Source organism: Solanum lycopersicum, chromosome 12, assembly GCF_036512215.1.
Source record: "Solanum lycopersicum chromosome 12, SLM_r2.1".
NCBI classification, from domain to species: Eukaryota; Viridiplantae; Streptophyta; class Magnoliopsida; order Solanales; family Solanaceae; genus Solanum; species Solanum lycopersicum.
Window position 1 is genome coordinate 35,135,355 of NC_090811.1, and position 16,019 is coordinate 35,151,373.

The 16,019-nt window shown below is 33.9% G+C and overlaps 1 long non-coding RNA gene across 1 annotated transcript; it reads left to right on the forward strand.

The window, feature by feature from the left end:
* Positions 1-1,894: 1,894 nt before the first annotated feature.
* On the forward strand, positions 1,895-15,773 carry LOC138340632 (uncharacterized). Its single transcript, XR_011213324.1, has 2 exons — positions 1,895-2,548; positions 15,550-15,773. It is a non-coding gene; the product is annotated as an uncharacterized lncRNA (long non-coding RNA).
* Positions 15,774-16,019: the final 246 nt, after the last annotated feature.

Genomic DNA, 16,019 nt, shown 5'->3' on the forward strand with positions numbered 1-16,019 from the left:
TTTAGAAACATCTTAAGTTATTGTTATTACCATTAACTTATTTTGTTATTACTTTATTTCTTTCTTATTTCTTTTGTGAGTTATTATGATATATATTTTATTATTACTCTATTTTACTATTACTTTAATTTAATTCTTGTTTTTTTTTCTATTCATTATGCTTATAAAAAAGCCTAGTTTTTACATAAAAATATTATGAATTAATTATTTCATTCTTTATGTTGATCTAATTAATATACTTGAAAATAAATTAGTGTGATAAAATTAAAAATATATATTATATTGAAATTAATGAAAAATAAGTTAAAAGTAACTTTACAAATAAAAATGAATATGATGATATATTAGTATTAAAGATGACCACGAATAAAAATGTAATTTTATTCTAACAAAAATCTATCAAGAATAAGTAATTTTACAAACATCTTTCTATATATGAAGTGAATGATGATCAAAGGTAATAATTTAACTCATCCAAGCAAAAATCTACCAAGAATGATAACAAGAAAAATATTCTAGAAACATCTTTAGGTATTATTATTAGTATTATCTCATTTTTGTTATTTCTTCATTTTTTATGAGTTATTGTGATGTTTATTTATTATATGAAAGTTAATAAATAATGATTACACTTAGCTCTTAATAATTATATATCAAGTATAATATTAGGTGGAACCAATCAAAATTAAAATTAAAATTTATATGTACATTAAATTTTGTGTATTGAAATATTTTTTAATTTTATGATTTTTAATATACTATATAAAAAGATTAAAATTCAGAAGTTATTTTCTTTTTGAAATGAAATAAAAAACAAGTTCATATAAATAAAAAAGGAGAGAGTCATATATTGAAAATGAAATATATATGTGTTATTATTGAAATGAGCTTTCATATATTATTATTTTTTTAAAAAAAATAGTTTGGCTTCCTTCTATTAAGTTGTGCATATATGTGGAGTTTTAAAGATTTGAACATTTTAATTTAGAATTTATAATGATCTGAAAACTTTAATTCTTCGTTTTACTTTCTACTTTGACACATGTTTGAAAATTACATAAAAAAGAAGAAGCTTATAAACGTCATGTAACAATTTAAGATATTTTTAAAAAAATATATTTATAAAACGTAATGCAATTTGGTTGATTCCCTTATTTTTATCGAAACAAAAAAAGTTGCATATATTATTTGAAGATAACGTAAGAACTAAAAGTTACTATGAATCACAGTAAAATAATAACTAAAAATATGTGAGAATCCTATAAGAAATTTCGTTTACTATTCTAAAATCACTTATATCACATAAAATAAAACAGATGGAGCAACATATATTATTCGAAAATAACATAAAAGGTACTCCACAAATTAACAATTTAAAATATTTTTTAAAAAACACATAAAAAAAATTAGTTTACCTTTTTAAATTTCATTTGTTTCACATAAATTGAAGGAAAAAAACTAATATATGTTGGGCCTGCGCTGGGTGGGCACATGATATCTAGTACTTTATAGAACAGCCTAACACATGAACGACCACTTCATCACATTTTTGTACCAACAGCAGTCAAATATGTACAAAAAATGCTTATTAATTTTTTGTCCTTTCTGATTGAATATTTAATTTAAATAAAATAAATAAAAAAGGGGAAGATAGGAAAAGTGGTTTTTGGTAAGAGGAAATACAACTATAAATTGGACATGCGTCATAAAGAAAAGACACACTAATTTACAAAATAACAGATGAAGTGGTATAGGACTGTAGGCTACTATTTTCACTATTCCTCATTTTCTTTTTTTCCTACAAATGTTCCTCTTTTCTCCTTCTCTCTCTCTTAATTAATATAATAAAAAAACAAAACTTATAAATGTAACATACAAAATGGCAACTTTTCTCAACCTTCACCTTAAAATCACCAAACCCCCCTAAAATCAAACAAATAATCAACGCCTCACTTCCTTAAATTCACTCACAAAGAAGGAAATACATATAGGGGCAACAAAAATTTCCAAAAAATATTATATCCAACCCACTTCTCCAATACTTAATTTTTCAACAATCCCAGATAATTAAAAACATAAAATAGCTCATATCCAACTGGAAAAAAATCAAGATAATATGACATTCAAAGTCCCAAAAAACGCTGAACTTTGATTAAGATCACATGCTTTGTTGTCTTGATTTTACAAAGGAAAAACTTGGAAGCACCAAACACTGTGGAAAGTAAGCTGGAATCAGATAATCCCACTTCAAAAAAAAGTGCAACCCCCAAACATTGTTTGCTCCCCTAAAGATATTGAAATCTCAAAAAAAGAGTCAAGTATTGTGAGTGTTGACCGGTTCTTGGCTTCTCACAATAATAACGTAGGGATGAAGAGAGGATAGCAGGAACTGAAACGACACCGCAAGGACGAGTTGAATATTAACAATACAAAATATCTTTATGTAGAAATTTTCATCCAATCTTTGAACAACTCTTCATCTTCTCCTCTTCTCAACAGAGATAGTCCAAGTTCAAGTTTGTGTAGTCTCCTGTTGTTTAAATTACATGTAAGTTGTTCATAATTTTTTTGGTCTTTCTCTTATATATATATATATAAGAAGTAATATATCTTTTGTCCTTTCTGATTCATATAGCTATCTGTTACGAATTATAATTTCAAGAAAGTTTGATTAACATGTTTATTTTTTTATTTTATTTACATCATTTCAGTTGAGTTTGTCTATATAAATCTGGTGTCCACATTTACATTATTGAGATGGTGTCGATATGATTTATTTAAAGTAGACTACTTTAGTGAATCTATCTCAATCGGTGTCTCTTATTATCTTGGGAGTTTATATAGGCAGTAACTGATCACTCCAACTTAATTTTGTTTGTGTTGGTGTGTAGCACATTTTTTTTCTCTGAATTTTATGTTGTAGCATTAATTTAGATGAATACTTCTTGTTAATTGGTAACAAATATGAAATAGAACAGAGTTATATGGTTGTCCCCAATCTTTAAGAACTATTTGTTGTTTGTTTCTCTCTTTGACTGTTGACTTTAAATAATGTATTAGTAATGTCACGACTCAAAACGCGTCGTGAGTGTCACCCACATTTATCTTCCTATGTGAGCGAACCAACCAATCTAAACCCCAACATTTCAAACATAATAAATAGAAAACAATGCGGAAGACTTAAAACTCATTAACAAAATCAATAATCAACTTCTAAAACTCAAAAATTATCATTATCCCCAAAATCTTGAAGTCATCATCACAAGACATCTATCCACAAATTACTAATCTAAGAGTATCTAAGAAGCTAAAATAAGTAAAAAGCTAGTCCATGCCGGAAGTTCAAGTCATCAAGACATGAAAAAGAAGATCCAGTCCAAGTTAGAAGCATTAGCTCACCCTGAAATCTGGTGTGACGAAGACTGGCTAGAGTTGTGGTTGAGTTGAAGATGACGGTACGTTTGCTGCACTCCACAAATAACAAAGGAAGATAATTACAAGTAGGGGTCAGTACAAACACAAGTACTGAATAGATATCATCGGCCAACTCAAATAGAAACAATATATATCAAATAATATCATAAATTCAACTACAATACTCAACATGCGGCAATTTACAAGTACCATAACCCTTGGTCACAACACCAAGCACATCAATGAGGACTCACGCCTCCCCATTATACTCATTTGGGATATAGGTTCTTTTAATTCGAATTTATTAACATAATTTCAAGATTCATTATCTTTATTCCTTTTGTATCGGTACGTGACACTCCGATCCCCTAATTCTACGTGTCGGTTCGTGACACCCGATCCCCTAATTCTACGTGTTGGTTCGTGACACCCGATCCCCTAATTTCTACGTGTCGGTTCGTGACACCCGATCCCCTAATTCTGCGTGTCGGTTCGTGACACCCGATCCCCTAATTCTACGTGTCGGTTCGTGACACCCGATCCCCTAATTCTACGTGTCGGTTCGTGACACCCGATCCCCTAATTCTACGTGTCGGTTCATGACACCCGCTCCACTAATCTAATTCTATTAATTCATCAAGCCTTCTTTATACCAAAGCATCATCAATCTCATTACTTTAGTTCATCAAGCCTTCTCTTATACCAAGGCATCATCAATCTCATTACTTTAGTTCATCAAGCCTTCTTTTATAAGAAGGCATTATCAATCTCATTACTTTAGTTCATCAAGCCTTCTTTTATACCAAGGCATCATCATTAACAAGGTAAATTTAGGATTAGAGATTCAATAGACTCATCATGCTTATTCATCACAATTATATAATCACATCATGTAAGCACACAATTAAGCATATAGAAGGTTTTATAATACGACCCAACACATATCATTTGCTATTAAGAGTCTACTACGAATAGCATAAAAACCATAACCTACCTCCACCGAAGATTCGTGATCAAGCAAGCAATTTCCCAAAGCTTTGTTTCCTCTTCGTTTCCCTATTCTCTCGATCGTTCTCTTTCCCTCTCCTTGTTCTTTCTATTTTTCTTATTCAAACCCTCTTTCTTTTACCCTAATTAACATATAATTAAGTATGAAAGATGATTAATTAACCCATTAATTAATTCAAGGTTATCTCCTTTAACCCTCAAGTAGTTAAATTATTAACATTAGCCCACTAAATTTATAATTATAGCAGGAATAGTCCAAAACGTCCCTTAAAACATTTAAAGAAATCCGACCCAGCCTGGGATTACGCAGCCTGTGACGGGCCGTCGTGCCTGCGACGGTCCGTCCTGCTGAGTCGTCACAGAGTTTAGAGACTCAATTCCTTGAAGAGTGTGTGATGGTCCGTCGTGCCCACGACGGTCCGTCCTGCCATGTCGTCACGAAGTTCAGAGAGTCGATTTCAGTATCCAAATTTCAGAAATTCTAAGTGTTTTGGAACGAGACCCCCTCGACGGTCCGTCGTGCCCATGACGGTCCGTCGTGGGATCCGTCGACCAAGACAGTTTTTCCAGAAATAAAATCTGCTGCTCAAAATGACTAAACAGGTCGTTACAATAGATACCAATTTACCCATCGTTCGTCCTCAAACGATCATTAGAAGAAAATCAAGGGCGAAAAGGAGTACCTGAATATGTAAACAGGTGTGAGTATCTTTCTTGCATATCTGCCTCCTTCTCCCAAGTGGCTTCTTCAACTGGTCGATTCTTCCATTGAACTTTGATGGATGTAATCTCCCTTGACCTCAGCTTGCGAACTTCTCTATCTAAAATAGCAACAGGTTCCTCCTCATAAGAAAAATTCTCATCAAGCAAAACTGAATCCCAACGGATAATGTAGTTTCCATCCCCATGGTATCTTTTCAACATAGACACATGAAACACCGGATGCACTCCTGACAGTCCTGGAGGCAAGGCTAATTCATAAGCCACCTCCCCTACTCGCTTAAGTACTTCAAATGGTCCAATATACCTTGGGCTTAGCTTACCTCTTTTACCAAACTGCATCACCCCTTTCATGGGCGAAACCTTCAGCAAGACTTGCTCACCCTCCATAAACTCCAAGTCTCTAACCTTTCGATCGGCATATTTCTTTTGCCTACTTTGCGCCGCTAAAAGCTTTTCTTGAATAGATTTCACTTTCTCTAATGAATCCCTCAAAAGGTCAGTACCCCAAGGTCTAACCTCAAATGCATCAAACCAACCAATGGGAGACCTACATCTCCTCCCATACAATGCTTTGAATGGAGCCATATCAATACTTGAGTGATAGATATTATTGTATGAAAACTCCGCTAAGGGTAAGAAGTTATCCCAATGACCACCAAATTCTATCACACATGCACGAAGAATATCCTCCAACACTTGAATCATTCGCTCAGACTGACTATCGTTCTGAGGGTGAAATGCAGTACTATGGTCCAACCTAGTACCTAATTCAGCATGCAATGTTCTCCAAAACTTAGAAGTAAACTGCGTACCTCTATCTGATATGATGGAGAGTGGAACTCCATGCAATCGAACGATTTCTGAGATATAGATTTTGGCTAACTTCTCTGCATTGTAGGTCACCTTGACTGGAATGAAGTGAGCAGACTTAGTTAACCTGTCAACGATTACCCAAATGGAGTCATACTTACTCATTGTCTTTAGAAGACCAACCACGAAGTCCATTGTAATCCTTTCCCACTTCCATTCAGGAATGGGCATTCTCTGAAGTGTTCCTCCGGGCCTCTGGTGTTCATATTTTACTTGCTGACAATTTGGACATTTGACAATAAAATCAACAATGTCATGCTTCATTCTACTCCACCAAAAATGTTGCTTTAGGTCACGATACATCTTTGTTGCACCAGGATGTATAGAGTACCTTGAACTATGAGCCTCTGTCAGAATAGTGTTGATCAAATTATCAATACGGGGTACACATACCCTTCCCTTGATTCTCAAAACACCTTCCTCATTGATTTGTGCTTCCTTAGACTCTCCTCGCAATACTTTATCTTGGATCCGGATCAGTTTCTCATCGGTAAACTGCTTTCCTTTAATTTTGTCAAGAAAAGAAGATCTTGCCTCCACACTGGCCAAAAATCCTCCCTTCTCATTTACTTCTAGCCTCATAAAGTTATTAGCCAGAGTCTGAACTTCTCTAGCCAATGGGCGTCTAGAAACTTGCAAGTGAGCTAGACTTCCCATGCTTCCTGCCCTTCTACTTAAGGCGTCTGCCACAACATTAGCCTTTCACGGATGATACAAGATAGTGATGTCGTAGTCCTTCAGTAGTTTCATCCATCTCCTCTGTCTCAAGTTCAAATCTTTTTGGGTAAAGACATACTGTAGGCTACGATGATCCGTGTAGACTTCACACTTAACCCCATATAAATAATGTCTTCATTGCTTTAATGCAAACACTACTGCAGCCAATTCCAAATCATGGGTCGGATAATTACGCTCATGCACCTTTAATTTCCTTGAAGCATAAGCAATTACGTTCTTCTCTTGCATTAGCACTGCACCCAAACCCGAATAGGATGCATCACAATAGACAATGAAATTCTTACCTTCCACTGGAAGGGTAAGGATTGGTGCAGTAGTCAACAAGGTCTTGAGTGTCTGAAAGCTTTCTTCACACTCGTCTGACCATACAAATGGAACATTCTGTTTAGTCAAGCTTGTCAATTGGGAAGCAATAGAAGAGAACCCCTTGACAAATCAACGGTAGTAGCTAGCTAAACCAACAAAGCTCCTTACTTCTGACACATTAGTAGGTATTTCCCAACTCTTTGCTGCTTCGATCTTAGAAGGATCCACCATCACTCCATCCTTGGAAACTACGTGCCCCAAGAAGGACACTGAATCTAGCCAAAACTCACACTTAGAAAATTTGGTATAAAGCTTTCTCTCCCTCAGTATTCCAATACCATTCTCAAGTGCTCCTCATGTTCTTTCTTTCTCTTTGAGTATACCAGTATATCATCAATGAACACGATGACAAAGAGATCCAAATAGGTCTTAAAAATTCCGTTCATTAAACTCATGAACGCAGCAGGGGCATTCGTAAGCCCAAAAGACATTACTAAGAACTCATAATGTCCGTATCTGGTCCGAAAAGCAGTCTTGGGCACATCCGTTGCCCGTATTTTCAGTTGATGATCACCAGACCTCAAATCGATTTTTGAGAAGGTACAAGCACCTTGTAACTGATCGAACAAATCATCAATGCGAGGAAGAGGATACTTGTTCTTAGTAGTTACCTTGTTCAACTGTCTGTAGTCTATGCACATCCGAAAGCTTCCATCCTTCTTCTTCACAAACAAAACAGGAGCACCCCAAGGAGACGCACTTGGTCTAATGAAGCCTTTGCTCAACAACTCTTGAAGTTGGGCCTTTAACTCCCTTAACTCAGCGGGAGCCATTCTATAAGGGGGTATAGAAATGGGGCGAGTACCCGGTTCAAGATCGATGCAGAAGTCAATATCTCTATCCGGTGGCATACCAGGAAGGTCTGCAGGAAACACATCTAAAAACTCGCGAACTATCGAAACCGACTCAATTGAAGGTACTTGGGTAGTATCATCCCTGAGATGTGCCAAGAACGCTAAACAACCCTTACTAACCATTTTCTTAGCACGAAGAAAGGAGATGATACGAACCGGATTGGAAGTGTAGTCACCCTCCCACACTAACGGATCTGTCCCAGGCTTGGCTAGCGTCACAATTTTAGCATTACAATCCAAGATCGCAAAATTCGGAGAAAGCCAAGTCATACCCAGAATTACATCAAAATCAACCATTTCTAAGATAACCAAGTCTACATAAGTATTGCTCCCCACAAAAGTCACCAAACAAGACCTATATACTTTTTCAACTATCACAGACTCACCCACCGGAGTAGACACACGAATAGGTATGTCAAGCAATTCACAATGTAAATTAAGACCAGTAGCAAATGAGGAAGATACATATGAAAATGTGGAGTCGGGATCAAATAATACAGAAGCCATTCAATCACAAACCAAAAGATTACCTGTGATAACAACATCTGATGTCTCCGCTTTCGACCGCCCAGGAAAAGCGTAACAATGGGACCTATCACCTGTTTGCCCGTTGCCCCTACCATGTTGCGCTGCAGTAGTTCCCATTTGTCCGTCACCCCGGCCGTTTTGGTGACCACCATTACCTCGGCCACCACGTCCTCCAGAATAACGACCTCTACCATGACCACCTCTACCTCTAGCTATTGGGGGCTATAACTCTGTTTTGGACAATTCCTCCTAATATGTCCAGTCTCCCCATGTCCATAACACTCTCTGGAGTCAAGCATAGGTCTCTTAGAGAAGTGTTGACCGGTATGAGGTGGACCCCCAACTACAGTCTGTAGTGAATACTGAATTGGTCAGACTGAGTAACCTCCTGAACTCTGTCCTCTATAGTAAGAACCAATAAACTCACATCCCTTTCGAAACCTTTTTGATGTGGATGCCATGGTGAAGTCACTGGCTTCACTCCTTCCACCTCTATCACGAAGTCTACCACTTCTTGAAAGGATTTTGCCGTAGCCGCTACCTGTAAGGCTGAAATCCGCAATTCTGACCTCAACCCCTTTACAAAATGGCGAATCCGCTCTTGTGGAGTGAAACAAAATTGGGTGGCATACCTAGATAATGCACGAAACTTAGCCTCATATGCAGTAACCGACATCCTACCTTGCTATAGGATCAAGAACTCATCTCTTTTCCTATCCCTCAAAGTCTGGGGGATATACTTCTCCATAAACAAGCTAGAGAATGATGCCCAAGTCATAGGTGGTGCCTCTGTTGGTTGACACTCAACATGTGACCGCCACCATATTTTGGCGTTCCCTTGAAACTGATAAGTCACAAACTCAACATCAAACCGTTCTACTATACCCATCTTGAGTAGTAGCTCATGACAGTCAACTAGAAAATCATAGGCATCCTCAGATTCAGCACCCTTGAAGACTGGAGGTTTCAATTTCAAGAACTTGCTGAAAAGTTCATGCTGATCATTTGTCATTATAGGCCCTGTAGTCAGACGAGGAAACGTGCCTATTTCCAATGAGGCATCCATGCGGGGAGCCACAGTAGCTGCATGTTGTACCTCCGGAACCTGAGGTGCTGGTGCAGAAAACACTGGAGGTGTCTGGCCCTGATCAGATAACCCGCTAAGATAAGCAAGAACCTGATTGATCATCTCTAGGGTAGGTTGGGGTGGAAACCCCTCATTCTGTACTTGTTCATTCTCCCCTTCCTCACCCTCTCTTACCACTTCCTCAGTCGGTGGAGGAGTCACCGCCCTAGTACCAGATGGGCTAGGTGCTTGTCCTCTTCCTCTAGAGGACGTCCTCCCACGACCTCTTCCACGGCCTCTTGCCACTACTCCTCTTCGAGCTACAGCCCCAGTGGCTGGCTCAGACTCTTCTTGTCTTGCCGGTGTTGGTGTTGGCGCAGTCTTTGCTCTAGTTCTAACCATCTGCGAAATAGAGTGAAGATGGTCAGATACCAATTTGTATCACCTAGATACCAATTGGACCCAAGTAATAGCACGAAAGAAAGAAACAAAGAATGGAATTTTCCTAAAGTCTTATAGCCTCTCAAGGAAAAGTAAAGGCGTCCCCCTACCGTTCCTTAAGACTCTACTAAACTCGTTCTTGTGTGATGAGACCAACGAACCTAATGCTCTGATACCAAGTTTGTCATGACCCAAAGCGCATCGTGAGTGGAACCCACATTTATCCTCCTATGTGAGAGAACCAACCAATCTAAACCCCAACATTTCAAACATAATAAATAGAAAACAATGCGAAAGACTTAAAACTCATTAACAAAATCAATAATCAACTTCTAAAACTCAAAACTTATCATTATTCCCAAAATCTGGAAGTCATCGTCACAAGAACATCTATCCTCAAATTACTAATCTAAGAGTATCTAAGAAGCTAAAATAAGTAAAAATCTAGTCCATGCCGAAAGTTCAAGGCATCAAGACATGAAGAAAAAGATCCAGTCCAAGCTAGAAGCATTAGGTCACCCTGAAATCTGGTGTGACGAAGACTAGCTAGAGTTGCGGTTGAGTTGAAGATGACGGTACGTTTGCTGCACTCCACAAATAACAAAGGAAAAAAATTACAAGTAGGGGTCAGTACAAACACAAGTACTGAGTAGATATCATCGGCCAACTCAAAATAGAAACAGTATATATCAGATAATATCACAAATTCAACTACAATACTCAACATGTGGCAATTTACATGTACCATAACCCTTGGTCACAACACCAAGTACATCAATGAGGACTCACGCCTCCCCATTATACTCATTTGGGATATAGGTTCTTTTTATTCGAATTTATTAACATAATTTCAAGATTCATTATCTTTATTCCTCTTGTGTCGGTACGTGACACTCCGATCCCCTAATTTTACGTGTCGGTTCGTGACACCCGATCCCCTAATTCTACGTGTCGATTGGTGACACCCGATCCCCTAATTTCTATGTGTCAGTTCGTGACACCCGATCCCCTAAATCTGCGTGTCGGTTCGTGACACCCGATCCCCTAATTCTACGTGTCGGTTCGTGACACCCGATCCCCTAATTCTACGTATCGGTTCGTGACACATGATCCCCTAATTCTACTTGTCAGTTCGTGACACCCGCTCCACTAATCTCATTCTATTAATTCATCACGCCTTCTTTTATACCAAGGCATCATCAATCTCATTACTTTAGTTCATCAAGCCTTCTTTTATACCAAGGCATCATCAATCTTATTACTTTAGTTCATCAAGCCTTCTTTTATAACAAGGCATCATCAATCTCATTACTTTAGTTCATCAAGCCTTTTTTTATACCAAGGCATCATCATTAACAAGGTAAATTTAGGATTAGAGATTCAATAGACTCATCATGCTTATTCATCACAATTATATAATCACATCATGTAAGCACACAATTAAGCATATAGAAGGTTTTATAATACTACCCAACACATATCATTCGCTATTAAGAGTCTACTACGAATAGCATAAAAACCATAACCTACCTCAACCGAAGATTCGTGATCAAGCAAGCAATTTTCCAAAGCTTTGTTTCCTCTTCGTTTCCCTCTTCTCTCGATCGTTCTCTTTCCCTCTCCTTGTTCTTTCTATTTTTCTTATTCAAACCCTCTTTCTTTTACCCTAATTAACATATAATTAAGTATGAAAGATGATGAATTAACCCATTAATTCAAGGTTATCTCTTTTAACCCTCAAGTAGTTAAATTATTAACATTAGCCCACTAAATTTATAATTATAGCGGGAATAGTCCAAAACGTCCTTTAAAACATTTAAAGAAATGCGATCCAGCCTGGGATTACGCAGTCTGTGACGGGCCGTCGTGCCTGCGACGGTCCGTCCTGCTGAGTCGTCACAGAGTTCAGAGACTCAATTCCTTGAAGAGTCTGTGACGGTCCGTCGTGCCTGCGACGGTCCGTCCTGCCATGTCATCACGAAGTTCATAGAGTCGATTTCAGTATTCAAATTTCAAAATTCTAAGTGTTTTGGAATGAGACCCCCTCGACGGTCCGTCGTGCCCATGACGGTCCATCGTGGGATCCGTCGACCAAGATAGTTTTTCCAGAAATAAAATCTGCTGCTCAAAACGACTAAACAGGTCGTTACAACAACTAAAGAAGAAAACAAACAACAAATAAAGTAGGTATATTTGCTTTTCTACAAAATTAAAATTATTAATAACTAATTAAGATTATTTATTTTGTTTGTTCAAACAAATAAATGTCTAAACTAACCATTAATTTTAAATTTTTTCATTAATTATCAAAATAGGTGTCAATTAGCTCTTAGTAATTATATATCGAGTATAATATTAGGTGTAATCAATTAAAATTAAAATTAAAATTAATATATTTATTTAAATTTTGTGTATTAAAATATTTTTAGATTTTGTGATCGTAAATATGCTATATAAAAAAATCAAAAATTAGAAGTTATTTTCTTTTTGAGATGAAATAAGAAAAATAAGTTCATATAAAATGAAAAAGAGGAATCATATATTAAAATTAAATATATATGTGTTATTATTAAAATGAGCTTTCATATATTTTTTTTATTAAAATTCTTTCGGTTTCCTCCTATTAATTTGTGCATATATATGGAGTTTTAAAGATTTGGATATTTTAATATAAAAATATAATGATTTGAAAACTTTAATTCTTTGTTTTAATTTCTAATTGTTTACATATTTAAAAATTACATTAAAAAAACTTAAATTCTCAATGTAACAGTTCAAGATATTTTTTAAAAAACATAATTAAAAATCATAATGAAATTTGGTTGATTCCCTTATTTTTATCGAAACAAAAGAAAATTTCATATATCATTTGAAAATGACGTAAGAACTAAAAATCACAGAAAAATGACAATTAAAAATATGTGAGAATCATATAAGAAATTATGTTGACTTTCCTAAAATCACTTGTATCATATAAAATGAAACGGATGGAGTAACATATATTATTTGAAAATTGACATAAAAGGTACATAAATCAACAATTCAAAATATTTTAAACAAAAACGCATATAACAAATTTAGTTTACTTTTTTAAATTTCAGTTGTATCACATAAATTTGAAGAAAAGAACTAACATACGTTGGACCCGCATTGGCGCGGGCACCTAATATCTAGTATTTCTATTATATAGAAGAGCCAAGTTGAGGACGACCAAGGGCAATTTTGTCATTTCACAAATATTTTTGAATGTTTGTTTTATGCTATGACATCAAAAAAGTGGTAATAGATTTATAATAACAATACAACCAAATATCTTTTCTTAAATGACATATGTATCATAATCATATGACAATTAATTTGGATCCACATTTTCTATAAATAAAAAAAATTGTGTTAAATTTTTATTAAACCAAAAATATCTATTAAACAATGACATTTTAGTAATTTTAGATTATTTAAGTGTGAAATAATAATTGTATAATAAATAACCAAAATGAAAATCTAGAAGAATCCATACATGTCTTTACTTTTAAAGTTGACCCATAAAGATATTTTTATAATTGTGTTAAAATGAAGTGTTTCAATTAATTAACTTTTTACAAAAAATAATAAATGCTAAGCTTGTTTTGACATGTTTTTGAAATAAAATTTTGAACTAATTTAAACTATAATGTGTTTAAATAGTTAATATTTTATTTCCTAAAAATACTTTAAAGAAAAGTTTTAACTCATAATTTAATGTAATTCTCTATTTTCTTGCTGCATATAAATTTCGAAATTCAACTTTTTCAATTTGGATTGTAAACGACGCATTTATGTCATATAAACATATGCAAAATATTATTAAGTAATATATTGAAGTTGTAAACTGTAAAAAAAATTATATAAAACATAGAAATCTCATATAGAGTGAAGTTGAGGACGACCAAGGGCAATTTTGTCATTTTACAAATATTTTTGAATGTTTGTTTTATGCTATGACATCAAAAAAGTGGTAATAGATTTATAATAACAATACAACTAAATATCTTTTCTTAAATGACATGTGTATCATAATAATATGACATTTAATTTGGATCCACATTTTCTATAAATAAAAAAAAATTGTGTGTGAAATTTTCATTTAACCAAAAATATCTATTAAAGAATGACATTTTAGTAATTTTAGATTATTTAAGGGTGAAATAATAATTGTATTTTAAATGACCAAAATGAAAATCTAGAAGAATCCATACATGTCTTTACTTTTAAAGTTGACCCATAAAGATATTTTTATAATTGACGCATTTATGTCATATGAACATATGCAAAATATTATTAAGTAATATATTGAACTTGTAAACTGTAAATTTTTTTATATAAAACATAGAACTCTTATATATTTAGAGGCTAATTACATCCTATCCCAGAAGTTTTCTTAATTACAAAAATCTCATACTTTTCATTGCTCTCGAATACATTCCTTGATTGTATGATATATTACTAATGATATATATATTACTTCATGGGAGGGATGCATTCAAGAGGGGATATCTATGTATTCGAGAGAGGGTGGATGTATCCGGAGGGAATAAGAATATATGTGAGAGAGGATTATGATAATTTAAATTGTGAATGACAATATTGTAATTTTAAATATTATTTATGGGCAAATTTATAACTTTATAATTGCATAATTAGTGGTCAAAATAATTTTTTAGTATTATATAGAAGAGCCAAGTTGAGGACGACCAAGGGCAAATTTATCATTTCATAAATATTCTAGAATGTTTATTTTTATGTTATGGCATCAAAAAAGTGGTAATGGATTTATAATGATAATACAACCAAATATATTTTCTTAAATGACATATGTATCCTAATGATATGACATTTATATGGACTCACATTTTCAATCACATTTTCTATAGATTTTTTGTTCTTTTTATTTTGTAGTGTGAAACTTTCATCAAACCAAAAATATAGGGAGAAATAATAATTGTATAACTAATGACAAAAATGAAAATCTAAAAGAATCCATACATATCTTTACTTTTAAAATTTTCCCATAAAGATAATTTTATAATTGTGTTAAATTAAAGAGTTTCTGTTAATTAACTTTTTTACAAACAAGAATAAACGCTAATTAAGCTTGTTTTGACATGCTTTTGAAAGAAAATTTTGAATTCATTTAAAATAAAATGTGTTTGAATAGTTAATATTTTGTTCCTAAATTTGATTTCTATCATATAGAAGCATGAAGAAGAGGACGACCACAACTTAATCTTATTGTACATTGTGCAGAAAATGTTGTACAAAATTTTAGGTTTAGTTATTTAAAATAAAAGTAAGCGTATATTTGTCTTTTTATTCTGTTCTTGTCTTCTATAATTTTCTCGATCATTCTTAACTTTTTCAATCTTTTTTAGCATTTCAATAATAATAAATATTACATTTCACTCAAGTTCCAAAGGGATCAGACAACTCAAATATGCTTGATTGGCTATTCAATGGATTACTATTATGTATGTTTTTGGTTAATATGCCTTCTTTTCATTGTAGAGGTAAAAGAGAAACAAGGAGGGACTTAAATTTGGAAAACAATTCAATGGTATTGAAAAAGAGAAGAGCCAAGCTGAGGACGATCAAGAACAAATTTGTCATTTCATAAATATTCTAGAATGTTTATTTTTATGTTATGGCATCAAAAAAGTGGTAATGGATTTATAATGACAATATAATCAAATATATTTTCTTAAATGCCCTAATGATGTGATTTTATAGGACTCACATTTTCTATCACGTTTTTTTCTTTTAATTTTGTAGTGTGAAACTTTCATTAAACCAAAAATATAGGACGAAATAATAATTATATAATTAATGACAAAAACAAAAATCTAAAAGAATTCATACATATCTTTACTTTTAAAATTCACCCATAAAGATATTTTTATAAGTGTATTAAAATGAAGAGTTTTTGTTAATTAACTTTTTACAAACAATAAAAAACACTAATTAAGCTTGTCTTAACC